At 34.8% G+C, this 14,410-nt stretch overlaps 1 long non-coding RNA gene across 1 annotated transcript; it reads left to right on the top strand.

Annotated features, from left to right (window-relative positions):
* The first annotated feature begins 10,239 nt into the window (after nt 1-10,239).
* Nucleotides 10,240-13,194, top strand: LOC130054766 (uncharacterized). The gene is made up of 2 exons (XR_008803092.1): nt 10,240-12,285; nt 12,745-13,194. It is a non-coding gene; the product is annotated as an uncharacterized LOC130054766 (long non-coding RNA).
* The last annotated feature ends 1,216 nt before the right edge of the window (nt 13,195-14,410 follow it).

Genomic DNA, 14,410 nt, shown 5'->3' on the forward strand with positions numbered 1-14,410 from the left:
CGGATAAACGGCCGTCCAGAGATGTCACCGGAAAATCAAACTTGTCATGTAGAAATGTTTTTACGATATAAAATTCATCTTACGTCTGCTTTCTAATTTTCTGAATTCAATGATCCAGTTTAATTTAAATGTACAGAGTGGAAAGGTGAAGATAACGAACAGTAACTAATCTCATAACTTCTACAAGTAACACAATATCAAGAGTTGGGAAAGCACGGACCCTTAGATATACCAGAGGTGGGACCCAGCCACAGGAGCACGTATTCCCCGCTTACCGACCACACCCACTGTAAGCCCTACATCCAGACCAGGCAAACGGAGCAACCCTTAGCCAAACTATTGGCACGAAACACGCCAGACAGCACCTGACCCAACGGCACAATGATAAGATAACATAATTTGCGAAATGCTGATCCCAAACGAGACAGCCTAAACCCCCGCAACATCAACCCACCTGCAAGCATCCTGCCCCGATCCAAAACCTGACCACACCCAGAACAAGCCGAACCAGCCGGGATACACATCTCAAAACAATTTTGTCTCTAATTCCACACAACACCATCAAGTTGATAAAATTCTTGACATCTTTATAGACCCTGGATTTGCTAAAAGGACCTGTATGAGATTCTATAGATTCGCTTTAAACCTCTAAACATAATACTATATGAACGTCCTATTAGAGAGTTGAGGGTTGCTGTCTATAACTCAGTCGTACTGATGGTATCGGTTTGAGTTGAATCCGTCTTCATTACGGTTACAGATCTACGTTCTACACAAAAGCTTGCGTATATTTCATAAACTCGTTTCTGAATCCATTCAAAAAAAATAATTCAAGATTACTACAAGTGCAAGCTGAGTAGTAAGCCATTTTGTCACTCTAGTGACGTCCTCTAAAAGAGAAGATAGCCTGTGGTGTCCTCTTATCAGACCGCATTTAAGACGAAGATGCGAAAACTCGAGGGCAAGGGAGGGACATAAGTTTCGCGTCTTCGCCATCGCAACTTTGTGCTTTCGCTTCGTTGGCTTTGCAGTTCGATCCTTCGCTCTAAACGCGAGGGAGAGAGTGGCTTGTTCAGAACACCATAATAACACTAGCGGTAAATCGGACTAAAACGATGGGAGACGAAGTGCGTAAAAATTAAATGCATGAAAATAACACATCGAGAAAGATGCTTACGAGATGCATGCATATGCAACACCAAAATACCCCAAAATGACCATAGTCAACACGCACCAAACATCTGACCAAAAACAGGGTAAATCTACATGTAATTAGATAATTTTGATGATGAGCATGACGATGATGATAAAACTCATACATAATCTAACTAATGTCATAACTAAAACTCTACAACCAACAACATATGCTGGAATCTATTACTATATCATATACTGTTTCTATAGAAACCATAAAATAAATTAATTAATACAAACGACGGATCATCGAAGAAAACTGTTTACCGACTGCGCACGGAACGATCGTTTAAAACACGTCTTAACGGTTAAACCGATTCCAGTACTGGTATCAGAGCGGCGGCAGAGTGGTGCACCACTCTTAGTCTGCAGTGGGACTGGCTGTCCGCTGAGTACACCGACAAGCTGCTATTTATACAGGTCTGAATAAAAACATCATAGTCATCATCGGAAAGAAGAACATGCTGGAGCCGGATAAACGGCCGTCCAGAGATGTCACCGGAAAAAAAACCCACTTGTCATGTAGCAATGTTTTTTCGACATGGAATTTTACTTACACTCACTTTCTTTGTCTCGGAATTTAATTTGTTGACCATGTATTTCAATCGTCTTATTTTGTGAAGGAAAAGACAAGAGACACTGTTTAAATTGAATGAACTTCGATATCTCCGAAATCCAGTCCGTTGTTGTTTTTTTCCCCTTGCGCTCTCTTGTCAAAAATATCAACGTTAAAGAGTTTTTCGAATTAAAGTCATGAACCGCTGCAGAACATATTTTCGTATTTGCAACACAGAAATCCAAGTATATGTAAATATTTCTAATTTTGATTCTGGTCGACACATGCAGGCCAAACTCGGAAATTGGTGACTTTGATCTGTTGAAAGAAACCAGTGATAACAAGAAATTCACAAGTGTATGACAAACCTGAATCTGCAGTATATAAGTTTTTATTTTTCCGGTTCAGTGTTTCTTGAAAAGATTTCAAAATTTCATAATTTATCATTTACCAAATCAATTTTAATTCAAACACATTTTCCTTTATCCTTTGTTATGTGGGTGAAACTATTCATTTTTGAAAGTAAAAATTTTCCATTACCGTATGTTTGTAATCGTATTTTTTAAATACAGAACATAAGAATATTGGTTATATAAGCATTTTTCTTAATATCTACAAAGGTAAGGTATGTTCGGCTGTTGACTGTATACTATACTTTCTAAATCTCTACAAAGGTAAGGTATGTTCGGCTGTTGACTGTATACTATACTTTCTAAATCTCTACAAAGGTAAGGTATGTTCTACTGTTGACTGTATACTATACTATAATCTCCCTGTAGCCATAGGCGTAGCTTGGGCTCGAATATTAACCAGAAGCTATCGACATTTTAACAACGTAAAAGGTGGGTTTGTTTTTTTTTTTTACCGAGGCAGCTGCCTCGGTTGCCTCAATGGAAGCTACGCCACTGGTAGCTACTGATACTGATGACGTGGCTACCAAACAAGACCTTAACGGAAGTTTTCTATCCATCGCTAGTCCTGTTGGCCACATTACCATCTTTTGTTTACATTCTTACATAGTCTGTATCTGTCACTCGTTTCGTTTAATTGACATGCATTTATTTCAAAATATCAATTTCAGAAATCGTGCAATGTACAAATATATTTCTTTAGCTCTATGACTTTGTTCATTAAATTCTGTGATTAAACTGACATCCCGCATAATGGTGTTACACAGAGTTACAGTTTATTTTGCGGCTAAATGGCGCTATGCACAAACGAGAGGAAGCGAGGCCAACAGAGCTCCGGTTTATTTTGTGAGTTCCAGTTTTAAAACCAGAAATATTGTGGAACTTGCAAAAGTTCTCAGAATTTTCGATACTTGTACTGAAACTGCGTTCAACCGTTGAAATATATCATTCTAAATCCATGTGATAACCGAATGAAAGGCATTGTTTAAGTACAAATTAGGTTAGCCCTTAATTGTTATTTTGAAAGATTGGTACGGAATTCCATACACATGTGATTGATTGATTAGATATTGTTTAACGTCCTTCTCGAGAATCTTTCATTCATATGGAGACGCCGGTGAAGGGCAGCAAAATTTAGGCCTATGCTCGGCGCTTACGGCCTTTGAGTAGGGAGAGATCTTTATCGTGCCACACCTGCTGTGACACGGGACCTCGGTTTTTGCGGTCTCATCCGAAGGATCGCCCCATTTAGTCGCCTCTTACGACAAGCAAGGGGTACTGAGGACCTTTTCTAACTCGGATCCCCACGGGATTATACACATGTGTGATTTTAAACTCTTAGGTTAAACTGTGTAAAACTGTAAAATTAACAATTATAGCAGATTTCACCCAACACCTATAGATGCATACAAGTATGAGAGAAATAAGATATGATTGATACATCTATTCTTTTAGACATATCATATGAAATGAACCAATCAACCTAGATTTTGGTTGGTGTTTTCTTTAGTTGGAAATTCTTGTACACGTTCTCATATAACTATGCATGCGTGTCTACAAAAGGAAATGTAGAGATGATAAACTAGAATACGTTCTCACTATTGTCAGCTGAGTGAGTAGAGATACATTCATTTTCCTGTATGGTAAGCTCGGAAAAAAATTCATACTTTTCGGAGTCGTCTCTGACAAATTTTAAAATAGATTCCACGCTTCAAAATGAAATATTTATCATTGAAATTCATGCTACATGTATTTTCCTGTATTAAAATAATAATGTTACTAATTTTTTTTTTTACTTACTAATTGTTTGCACGTTGTTTTACACGCAGGCACTCAACATTTTAGGTCTACTTATGACGGATCACATCAAATATTGGTTGACCAAGGCCGTTATCAACCAATACATGACAAGGCCCGTATAGCCATGAGTGGACAAATCAAAAGTTTATAACCGCTTTATCAAATGATCAGGAATTTTACAAGTTTTCGCAATTATATTTGTTTGTGTATTGCAACACATCATATTTCAACCGATCTAATTAGAATTAGATGTTACATCGTCTCATGGTGTAGCGAGTGTGAGAGCGGATATACCATTTGCATTAGATTGTATTTCAACAGTCAAAACAGTAATAAAAGTTTGCATTGTAATAAATAGTGATTTCATCATAATTACTTATGTTTAGTAAAGCCATTAACAATGTGACCGTGTATTTTGTCGCGGCAGTTTTCCCTAGTACAACGGAATCGAATATGACTTTCTGATACGTGCTGTAAAAGGCGCAATTTGATTGGTCTATGAAAAATGTAGCAAAACTATGGTTGGTCAAGAGGGAAATCCCAAATAAACCGCCCAACGCTCTAATTTGCATACCAGGAAAAGATCGTCTGGACAAATCAGAGGGCATCAAAATTCCTAACATTTAATAAAGAGCTTATAACCCACCCACCCCTACATATGTTGTTGCTTGGTACATTAGTCACATGTTTGGAGTGTGCCGCATTTGTATACGTACATTACATTTATACGAAATAGATAAGTTTATTCCAATTTTGGGCCCAGAGGGCATTTAACAGCAAAGACAGTTTACAAAGAAAGAAATTTCAAAAAGATTACATTAACTACAGATTACATGAATTAAAAACTACATGTGGATGTAGCATGTGGGGGAAACGAGTACATACATATATGAATTGCAAATCAGGTGTATACACAAGTAAATGGACAATATCAGTGATGTATGTTGTAGATGCAGCAGCATATGGAGAAACAATTACATATGATTTGCAAATCGGATGTATAAAAAAGTAATTGTACCAACATATGAATTATAAACTAGACACATTTTTGCAGCTTTAAATATAACCGCTTTTTTTCTAGATATTCATTAATCATCCATAAAATACATCTGTATTTATCTTTTAAATATGTTAAATAAAGTTCTTGTTGAGCTTCAAATGATACATCGGGAAACGATTAGATTTCTCTCTTCAATATACCGGGTACGGTAAAATGGGCAGTCAGTATATGTTGTAATGATGTGTACCTTATAGACCAATTTGTGGAAATAACCTATCTATGAGAGAAAGTTCTAGCTTACATTCTTAACATTTATACTATTATCAATAAATGAGGGATCAGCAAATTCCTTTACTTTGAAAATAACGTAACTTTTTACGTATAAATAACGGCATTTCAACGCTGTCAAAAATGGGGGTGGGGTGGGGGTGGGTGGGGGGTCTACATGCTTCACATGGCCTGGGCTGTACCCTGAAAAGTTTGGACTGTTGTAGCATACACCATAGCTTTCTTAAACAGTCAGAATGAATTGCAGTATTTGGAATCTTTCATCTTTATGCTCCTTTTGTTTGAATGCATTTTTATTTATTTTTTTTAAATTGAGAAACGAAGACAGATGATGCAATAAAACATTTGAAAAGTCAAGTAATATTCAGTACATCGCCATTTTGGTTTAATTGTGTTGGCTCCCTATTTTTCGGCCAATGTCAATCCCATAATTTCATGAAATTGCAATGCTAATTAATAGACCCAAAATAACTTCCGACTTCACATTGTTAAAACAAGTCTCATGCTCATCCGATCTAGAAAACACTATAAGACAACACATTATTACCAACATAATCGTTTGAAAACATTTATTTGCCTTCTCACATACATTTCAAAACACCCTCAAAACTGTGTTCCCCAGTCCAAGACGCGCCCCTTCCTCTTCACCAACATTTTTAAAGGTATCGCGAGGACGGACAACCACTGGGTGGATACAGATTATCTAAAGGCCCTATACTTACCTGAACTGATTTTATTTATCACAATTACACAATTGTGTAAGTATGTAACATAAAAATGGTTAAATGTTTTAAGGCATGTGAGAGTATGGAGATTAACTGTATTGTATTGTTATTGGCTTTAAGACTTACGACTCATCAACATAATATATATTCAATTACAGAGTATAAACAAAATAGATGTATACAATATGAAAAGTGGAGTGAATATTAGAGGAGAGAGTTATAAGTCAAGTTTACATTTTAAAAAAACCCATCATATATATTAGATGATAATTTGGCTAGATAGTAAGAGTAAAGCACTTCTTAAAAATTTACCCAGAATACAGAGTTGTTTTCTATTATGAATTGACATCAGTTGTACCAGTTTAAACATAGAAGCATGCGACCAATAATACTTTTTTATATATGCAGATCTGAGGTTTTCGTACAAAGGACATATTAAAATAAAATGATATTCGTCCTCAATTTCGTTCAAATTACAAAATTCACACAATCGATCTTGTCTTGCTGTGCCATTATATCTACCTTGTTCAATTCTAAGCTGGTGAGCAGACAATCTAAATTCTGTTAAAAGATTAATAAAATTTTCTGGAATAGATTTTGTCAAGTAAAATTGAATGGTAACATTATCAACAAGGTGTTTACACAGAATACATTTGGGTGAATTATCAAAAAATCCATCTCGTGACTGCATGAAGTTGTCAGTTAAACGCTGAGACATTCTAGAAATAAAACTGTAACAACATCTGCCGTTTTAGATTTGAGTAGTCAGTGCGCGTCGAGGAGCATATTCTATTAATTCTTTTTTATAAGGAACATGGTTTTCTCAGAAAAAAGTGTTTGTTTGCACTCATTGTATTTTTAAACGTGATAATATTGTTTTGCCTTTTGGTGATAACTTTTACAAAAGGTTATAGCATCTTTTATGGGTAGGATATTGAAATATTTTTCGAATTTTAGTTCATCTTTGTACATTCTGTACTATATATGTGGGTTATTATTATTATTATCATTGTGATTGAACTGCAATTGCAAATATGAAATTCTGCTTGAACCATAGACATATAACAGTTATATGTCTATGCTTGAACTAAGTGTAAAAAAAAAAAAAAAAAAAGCAACGTGGCCGGGTATTTTCCGGAAACATCTTCCTTCTCAAGGATGTTTTTTTTTTTTTTTTTACTTCTCTACAAAGGTCAAACATATTTGGTTGTTGACTGTATGTACCATTTTTCCTTTTACAAGCTTTTGACGGATGTCTTTTCCCAGATGACAGGGGTCACCGGACGTATTTCCAACATGCCTCCATTTCCCTCTTCGCAAGCACCTGTTTTATTGTTTACTGTGTTCGCATATCTTTCTTTAAAAAATATATGTGACTTTTGATTCCTTTTATACCTTTAATTCTTTTATTTTCGAATGTTTTATAAGAATCCTAGCGTATAAAAGTATTAACGTTGTTTATCTTGAGTGTTGCTAAAACGCGGAACGGAAAACGGAACGGGAAGACGGAATGGAACGGAAAATGGAAAAGAATTTAAGAATTAGAATGATTAATGTAGCTAAGATAACACAAAAAATCGGAAGAAAATACTTTATTATGATTAAAATCTAAATTGTGGGAATTTGTTTACAAGCGGTAAAACAATTTTATCTTAAAATTCTGCATTATGTATGGCGTGTAAAACGTTGCTATATTAGATAATCTTGTGATGCATGTTCGATAATCTTGTGATGTATGTTCAATATTTTGTGATGTATGTTCAATAACCTTGTGATGTATATTCAATATCTTGTGATGTATGTTCAATATCTTGTGAGGTATATTCTATATCTTATGACGTATGTTCGATAATCTTGTGATGTATGTTCAATATCTTATGAAGTATGTTCGATAATCTTGTGATGTATGTGCAATAACTGCATTATGGGTAATATAATGCAACACCGTACTATTAAAGTAAGGACGATTTTCATTGGTTGGAAATAACGAAATTATCCGGTGATGCAAAATATGATACAATAGTATGATAAAAGTAACACTGTATGACTTCTTAGGACCTGTCCTAGACACAGGCACCTGAAGTATGGACACTGCTTACCACCCCCACCCCCTCTTTTGTTATTTTTTGCGGCGATGATTTCTCCTAAATGTGTCGATTCCCTGCCAATCTCATCCTTCTTTCGATTTATGTAATCGTTTCACGCTTTTTGTAAGCTATAGAGATTGGCCTTCTACCGGTATACACATTTCAGAGAAATCATCACCGCAAAAAAAATTTTTTTTAAAAAGGGGGGGGAGGGGTAGTATCCATACTTCGGGTGCCTGTGGGCTTAAAGTCAGAACTCTAGGGGGGTTGGGGTTAAATTCAAAATTTTGGTACATTCCTTTGATTTCCTATATATGCATAATTTTACTAGCGGCTTTTGTCAAAGTTTCATATGTCTCTGCTTCATTTTAAATAGTATCAGAATAATTAAAGAAATACTTAAAATGATAAAGGCATTTTTAAAAATCACTATGACAATTTTGGTCCCACCCTGATAGCCCTACTCTAGGATCATGAAATTTACAATTTTGGCAAAGGCTTTCTTGCTTCATTCAGTTTTAATTTCATATCATTAACATTAAAGAAGAATTACGTTATTCTTGCATCACGGATACTTTCGTTATTTCCAACCAATGAAAATTGTCCTTACTGTAACCGAACGCTGTTGTGTCATATTACCCACAATGCAATTATTGCACATACATCACAAGATTATCGAACATACATCACAAGATTATCGAATATGCATCACAAGATATTGAACATACATCACAAGATATAGAACATGCATCACAAGATTATCGAATATAACAACGTTTTACACACCTAATCATATTTAATGTCTGTGCAAGAATTTACAAAGCGTTTTGCAAAAATTTTGAAATGTCGGTATTGACAGATGTGTTAGCGAGCAGCGACACCTATGGGTAGAGAATGGAAATAACACACTAACTTTATATGCCCAACTTCCCAACCCCCGGTGGCAAAACGTCATTAACGCACATTTACATGTAAATTTACTCATAATACAGTGTACCTACAACAGGAAGTGGGGTATGTATATATAACAACGACAATGCATGATCTTATTAAGTCAGCAAGTTAAACATCTTGTGTTTGATATATTATTTTTAAGTAATAGAGACTTTGTGACCGCAGCACTCCAATCCTAAATAGGGAGGACTTCTAGCAGTTTATTTTTAAACTAAATACTTGTATCTTAACATTTAGGTTAATGATGAGATGACCTTATAATTTCATTTAAGCATAAATTGTCTGTTAGCCTTTTAGCTATTTCATATATTATTTTTCATACTATGGATCGTAAACTTCACGTTAGTTTTCATTGGTTCTGTTTCAATCTTTCTTAATTTCCTGCTGTATCTCTTCGGCTTGAACACTAATCCGCAGGATGTTAGTAAATGTACGAACTTTTAAATAAACTCATCCCAAATCCTTTATACACATCGGACTCATTCGCTTTAAAATTTGATAAATACATACATGTACTTGTATTATAGCAGGTGTAGAACTAAATTACGAATAAAAGCAAGTTCGATTTAAGAATTTGGCTATGTTTGGGGGAAATTGTTGGAAAAATTAATTTAACTTTTACAATGTTGTTTTCAGGGGGGGGGGGGGGGGGGGGGGCTTTTCTTCATTGGATATAAAATTTGAAAAGTCTTTTTCAGTATGATTATTATTTATTTGGTCTTTATTAATATTTTTCATGGCAAATATACATATGCATTAGTATGGAGTATATGAAACGGTGAATTATGTGGATGACTTCCCGCTTTCTCTGTAATTTCTGCTTCCCTTGTTCACGATAAACCTTTTAATTTGCAAAAATGCTGACCTCCCCATAACATTGCATATATAATATTTTCCGTTTTCCGTTCCGTTTCATTTTCCGTTCCGCGTTTTAGCAACACCCGTTTATCTTGCATCAGCCGGGGAAAATGAGATAATTTTCTTCTACTAAAAGTAGATATATATACACAGTATATATGAAACTGCAAGTTAGTTTTTCAACACTGCCTTTTTCGTCGGACGCTAATAAAAAAAAAAAAGGGAAAAGAAAACCAGACAATAAAGAGCACTAACTTTGTTTGACTATTGATTGCCATCTTTATTTTCTTTAAAGTTACACATAATCATGAACAATATATTCTCTGAAGGAGATTCTGTTCTCATTTCATTTTTCTTGTCTTCGTATTTTGATGTTAATCAAACCATTTTTAATCAACACATAGCAAATATTCAATATACAATGTAGGTTAGAATTAGAAAATTAAAAGAAGCTTAATTTGAATACAGGCGCGTCAGATAAGAAATTATTGAATGTTTTCCGTCCATTACAATCGGGAGAGAAGCTATATAATCAGCAGCTTATTGTGGAGAAGTCGAATCGTAAAAACAGGGCTGTATGTCGGTCAGTCCGCTGAAAAATATCAAACAGATAATGTTATAGATCAGATCTAGGAGATTAGATTCATATTCTCTGTTAGTGAGGGTTTTTTTCCCCTTGTAGTTTCTTTTTCCCATCATTTCTTTTCATTTGAAAAATCATCATATAGAATTTCCAGTTTCAAAATTGTATGGTGCTGTATTTTGAAGTAAAAAGAAGATACTATACCGTTGGTTCCTCTACTTTTCTCTTTTTTAATGTGGAGATGGGGTAGGAGATATGTCATAGTTCACCATCTGTGCATTGGGATTGATGCTGTTACATAAAGTAAGATATTCTACAGATAAAGGTTACAGTACTTATAAACTATATCAAAGTAAACCAATAGATTTTATTTGTGTATAGATTGATCTGACTTACCCTGGAGGCGTTTGAGGAGGTATCGGATCGTGACCGCCTTTCTCCGGCCTGTTTAGTAAAATTATTAGTTTTTATGTCAAGATATTGCATTCTTTATTGAAGATAATAATTAAAACATCACAGTTTATCTTTCATAACTGTTTCTTACTTTTTATTTCCAATAAGTAAATAATGACTTACTGTGAGTTCTTGCTATGGCCTTTGTTATTTTGATTGTTGTTGTTTTTGTGTTGGACATTGTTGTTGTTGTTTTTGTGTTGGACATTGTTGTTGTTGTTTTTGTGTTGGACATTGTTGTTGTTGTTTTTGTGTTGGACGTTGTTGTTGTTGTTGTTTTTATGTTGGACATTGTTGTTGTTGTTTTTCTTTTGTTGGACATTGTTGTTGTTGTTTTGTTTGTTGTTGTTGTTCTTTACGGTGGGTTTGTTGTGAGTGTTGTTAGTTCCATGGCTTTCACTCTCGAGCTTGCCGTAGTTATTATTGTGTGTTTTCTTTGTGGTTTTCTTCTGATCTTTATTCTCACTGCTTCTGCTTTCACTAGGTAATCTGTAATCAATGTAGTAAAAAATAAACATGATCAGAAAACATCAGACATAAAACACATTTTTCAATAATCCAAATCTCCGAAAATTAAACTAATAATCTTGATAGAAAATGAGTCAGAGTGATAATCCTTTATCTCACTACATATAAATGGTAACTATAAACCCTTCGTCAGAATATTCTTACATATTTGAATTACGTGTGTTTTATATCTAATTACACTCAATATACGTGCACACACATGTAATTAAAAACTAAACAATAATGAATGAGAAAGTAGATAGAGAGAGAGAGTCATTCAGTATGTAACTAACTGCGCCATTGTTACAGGATGGTGATGCTTAGTGATAGAAGCGTGCTCTGGTGTTCGTATTATATCATAAAAAAGCTTCTCGTCACGTGATAACGGAGGGGAAAAAACATTTCCTTCCATGATGAAGTAAACAATTATCTTATATATATATATATGTGTGTGTGTAAGACTCTAAAGTGCGATGGTCGCTCCAAAGTGCGATGTTGCGAAGTTCAGTAACGTTTGTGACGTTACGTCATTGTGACGTCATTCTTAACGTCTTTCAAAATGAAAAAAAAAATGCAACATGGACGACAGTGACGGCAAGGTTTACACTGCTGAGGAGTGTGAGAACGGCAAAACGCATTTGTTGTCGAACTCTCGACTTCGCCCAAACATTCTTTAATTCATGATCATGTATTACTTGTGGTGCCGGTACAGGTAATAATTTCCTGAGGGTATGCTATAATGCAAAACATTCTAGGCCTATATGATTTCGCGTTGGAAAAAGCTTGTGTTTAATAACAAGACAACGAAATAAGTTTTTATCCTTATGTTTTGTGAATGGATTTTGCACTGATATCTTGGTGAAACACACGGTTAGTACAGTTACTCTTCATTTTACCGACTTATTAGACGACGAATTTATGAATTTAAAACACTGCCTGGCCAGGGAGGCGTCATTAAGTCGATTGGTTGTTGGAATTCTTACTCATGTACACGTACAACTCTAAATTCATTGATCGAAGTTGACGATGTTGCCTCAATAGAATTCGAAGCGGGCGAAGATGTTTCTAATCATGTTTTCATGCATTTTAAGAAAGATAATTTCGGTAAAATAGACTCTGCACATATCTTTTGATGAAAATTTGAACCAGTGTATGCGACTCGTCCCTTAAATCGCCTTGGTTAAATAAATATCTTGACTTGAACATTTGCTAATGTGCAGGATTGGACTATGGTCGTTTCTACGATAAACGTGCCGGATTGGACCTCGATTTTGGTTCAGGATTGGACCCTTTCTGAAATACATTGTACATGCATTTTTTTTCTTGCAGATCCAGTCAGGAGCGGACTTCCTTAAGCTTAAAAGTTGCAAGTGAATGAAGTGTGTTCTATTTTATGTCTCCTAATAAAACCATGGATTTGACAAACCTAAATGAGCACGTGGAGCAAGGAACTATCAGAAAGCCGGAAGAGCCAGCTCGAAAATCTTCAAGTGTTTGAGAATTTCACCGCGCACATGAATCTAAAGTTCTGCCACACGTTAGAAGGAGCCTTGTTCTCGAAGATCAAAACGTTGAAAAGTTTTCATTTTGCCTTCTGAAGCAAATACATTTTTATTGTATATACACATGTAGACCATGTTCGATTCCCAACCACTTAAAATTTGTGATATCTGCATGGAATTATTAAAACTGAGCATGGTTTGACGTATGATAATCTCTTCAGGCATGATGGTTTACATTTCACAAAGCTGTTCAATGACAATAAAGACAATAAGATGTTGAGGTGTTCATGTTTTCAATACTTAATCATCTGTCCACATGCATTTGTGCCTTTCATATGTTTGCTTCTGCTGGAACCAGTTTTGATTGTTAAAGCGGGATTTATTATCTTTTGAAAAATTTCCCTATCATTTCAATTCTAATAATCTTGGGTGCATATGTCATACAAAATATCGAGGCCAACTCACTTACAAGGATAATTACTTACGGTAAAAGTGTTTGTTGGAATGTAGTAAATATAAGCATTTTTGTATTTTAAAACCTTTCGTTTCTTGTAATTACATTGAATTCAACCTTATAGTGCATATACTGATGAAAGAAAATAAAAAGGATATTTTCTCAGAAATTCGCAATATCACTCCTGTAGCTGAAATATGAACCTAAATGAAAAGCAGTTTTGTCCATGGTGTTTTTTCTTCTTCAATATTTGCTGCTCAGATGAGAGGTTACTCTTCAATACAATTTTTTCACTACAATGTAGTTGTTATCAGTTCAATACAAACGCGATAACATTGAAATATATTTAATAACAAGTAAAAATTAAGAACACTTCTGGTTCAATGGAATAACAAATCAACATGTGTAAAATGCAATGTAAAAGATTAGTAGTATCTCTGTAAAACAAAGCATAATTCCGTAAAAATAATCGTTTCATAATGTACATAAACGGATATATAAAACGGTGCCATGGTATATATATATGCACCTTGTGTATTCAGAAAACAATGTAATTTTTTTTACTTCATGTTTCTTTTATAATGTGCAAAAGCGTGTGTTGCACTGGTCACAAACGAAGACAATTTCTCTGATTGATGTTTCCTTTATACATGCCTACGCAATTCAGAATTGGTCTTGAATTCCTCACCACAAATTTCGCACATTCAAAGTGTACCCATCTCATGGAATGAAGTTCTAGGGCTTGATACCTGAAACAAAGGAGAAAATCTATATAACAGAGTTTGGAATTAGGGAATATGTAATCGGGCTAATTGAATTCAGGAAACGTCGAATTTATATTGTTACAGAGGATTATAAAATGATGATAATTTCTCACGTGTTTTATAGGTCAAAATGATCTTATATATCCTGGATACGAACAGTCAACGTTACATCTGTCGTAAGCAAAGATTGATGATTCTTGTATAGATCTGCTATATTGGTTCAATTTGAAGGAGATAGCGAATGGATATTTTTACAGTAGCAATTGTCGTTGGAG

The sequence above is a fragment of the Ostrea edulis genome, chromosome 5 (genome assembly GCF_947568905.1).
Source record: "Ostrea edulis chromosome 5, xbOstEdul1.1, whole genome shotgun sequence".
Lineage (NCBI taxonomy): Eukaryota > Metazoa > Mollusca > Bivalvia > Ostreida > Ostreidae > Ostrea > Ostrea edulis.